The sequence below is a fragment of the Bufo gargarizans genome, chromosome 2 (genome assembly GCF_014858855.1).
Source record: "Bufo gargarizans isolate SCDJY-AF-19 chromosome 2, ASM1485885v1, whole genome shotgun sequence".
Taxonomy (NCBI): domain Eukaryota; kingdom Metazoa; phylum Chordata; class Amphibia; order Anura; family Bufonidae; genus Bufo; species Bufo gargarizans.
The window spans coordinates 351,543,704-351,546,315 of record NC_058081.1 but is presented as its reverse complement, the minus strand read 5'-3'; the positions used below and the strand labels follow the sequence as shown (position 1 = coordinate 351,546,315).

At 34.2% G+C, this 2,612-nt stretch overlaps 1 long non-coding RNA gene across 1 annotated transcript; it reads left to right on the top strand.

Moving 5' to 3' along the window:
* The first annotated feature begins 277 nt into the window (after positions 1-277).
* Positions 278-2,012, top strand: LOC122927528. Its single transcript, XR_006387801.1, has 4 exons — positions 278-337; positions 1,387-1,437; positions 1,561-1,593; positions 1,927-2,012. It is a non-coding gene; the product is annotated as an uncharacterized LOC122927528 (long non-coding RNA).
* Positions 2,013-2,612: the final 600 nt, after the last annotated feature.

Here is a 2,612-nt window from a genome sequence, read left to right as displayed (position 1 = left end):
CAAAAGCGCCAAGAAAGCGACGAACACCGAACCCGAACCCGGACTTTTACGAAAATGTCCGGGTTCGGGTCCGTGTCACGGACACCCCAAAATTCGGTACGAACCCGAACTATACAGTTCGAGTTCGCTCATCCCTAGTCCCTGTAGTTTCAGGACCTGATCGGTCTGCATTCAAAAGACTTTGAGAGGTTATTAATGAATGAATTAGCTATAATTACTTTCACAATAACTATTTCAATATTTATTTTAGACTATTTTTTTCTGTCTCCAGGAGAAGGTTGGGGATCAAATTGGAAAAGTAGCAGAAGAGCTTGGGTTGGAAATTCTAAATACAGTGGTAAGCTTTTCTTTTTATAGCTTGATTTACAGATCAGTGATAAAATATTTCAATATACATATTTTAATAGCTGATTTCTAGAATTAAGACCAATCAGATTTAAGACCAATGTGTGCCTTTGTCCTTGCAGTGTTTACATTTCATTTCAATCTCCTTATAATATTTGCACCTCATACACTCATATACATTTCCACACAGCCCATTCTCAGGCCTCTGAGAGGTCCATATGTCATCATACCTTATCATCTGGTGACAGAAACTACACTTTGCACCTACTGCTGCTAGATGTGCCACAAGTTATATTTTATGAATATTAAGTACGTACAGGTTATTTTTATTACAACCCAGCATTTACACAGAAACTAATAGGACAATTATATTTATATATAAAAGAATGTATACTGATAGGATATTTTCTACAGAACACACAAAATATTAAGGAGCGCAGCAGTGGAATATTATTTAAGTTATATTTTGCATCAAGTAAAGAAATACTGTTTTACTAGTGGCCTGATTCTTCAAACCACTTTTCCACTGCACAGGTCCCCAGGGAGCAATGGACTTAGGGAATACACTTTGACACATCTTAACAGGATCACTACCTCTCCAATCCTCTGCCTTTGCTCCTCAGGGGCTAGCTGCACACTGCCTTACAAACACCATGCACATGGTCTCCGCTGTCAACATGAATGTCTTCCCCTAGAAGTGCTTCTAGAGGTGAATATTTACATGATACAGCATCCAATGCCATACCTCATTTTGGTATGCATAAGTATTTAAAGGAATGCACAGTTATAGTAGGAAGCTATATTATGACAACCAACAACTTGGTCTGTATACAACATTGTGCATGAGCCTTTAGAAATGTATAACATAATTAATAAAACTATTTTATACAAGCCTTAAACAATTTGCAAAATATATTTTAGCGTTCTTTATAAAGAGGCAGATATAATATAGATATTATATATTGTACACACTGTAGTTTCATAAAATATAAATGTCTCATGCAGAAACTATAAATCTAAAATGTTACCATTGGCTTTCAGGAGGGTCTTGGATTAAGTGATGTTGTAATGAACGTTTTATGCAGTGTGTTGGTAAGTTATTATCCATTGTATAAATTACTTTGTAGCGTAAGCATAAATGATTTTATATACTACATTATTTTATTCCCAATCACATTCATTAACTTATGTTTTAATTGTCATATATGTTAATAGGGGGAAACACTTAAAACATTGAGCCAGTCTCTGGTAAGACATTTATCTCTTTTACAACTAAAAAATAGCATTTTATTTATGACATAGCTATATTTTTTTGTTCAGTGTTAAAGTGAATATATCACCAAGATGCTCTTTATAGGTTTATATAAATATATAACTGTGCTGAGTATTCATGGAGGTATCCATGAAAGACTAAGAAAAGAATCATGTACTGTATATTCCAATTTCATAAAAAAAATTACTCAGAAGCAATGAATTTGGTTAATGTTCTTTTTCACAACTGTTGTGAGGACAAACCAATACTAAGTCATATTTCTCATTCTGTTTTCTCCAATGATTCCTCTTATTATTGTGTTTTTGTAGGCAGGCTTGAATTTGAATGTTGGAGGTGTTGTTGCAGGTGGTGTTGGCGGTGGTGTTCTGGGAGGATTACCACTATTAGGATGAAGACAAAAATCAGAAATGTGAGTTTGAAGAAACATTTTGGAAGCAAACATTATCCTGTATATGTATTGAAAACTGAATAGATGTCACAACTCCAAGTTGAGTATTCATATTCTTTTTACTTCATAGTAGGAAACCTACTTTTCCTTAAAATACGTACCTCAACAGGGCTCTTTCAATTGATTAATTGATTGATTGATTAGATAAATATTAAACACTAATTATCTATTTCAAAAGGAAAGTCTGTAGCATCTGAGGTGTATCTCAAGTTCTTCAGTATCAGCTAAAAAAACGACGAATATTAGAATGTGGGGTTTATACAACTAGTTTTTATTGGCATGTCAATAAAAATTTCTATTATGTAATGGATATTATATGATACTGTAAGGCCATGCTTTGTGGTACTTCCACTTTGGTTCATTGTACTACTCTGTATCTGTAGCTCCGATTCACTTCAATGGGAGTTCCAGGAACAGCACAGCTCGCTTTCTATAGCTACATTCATCTCTCGCCTCCACATAGGACAAGTATCCCAATCTCTGCCATGAATGTTTTTTTTTTAATGTTCCATAACATGAATGTACATTATAGATTGCATTACACTA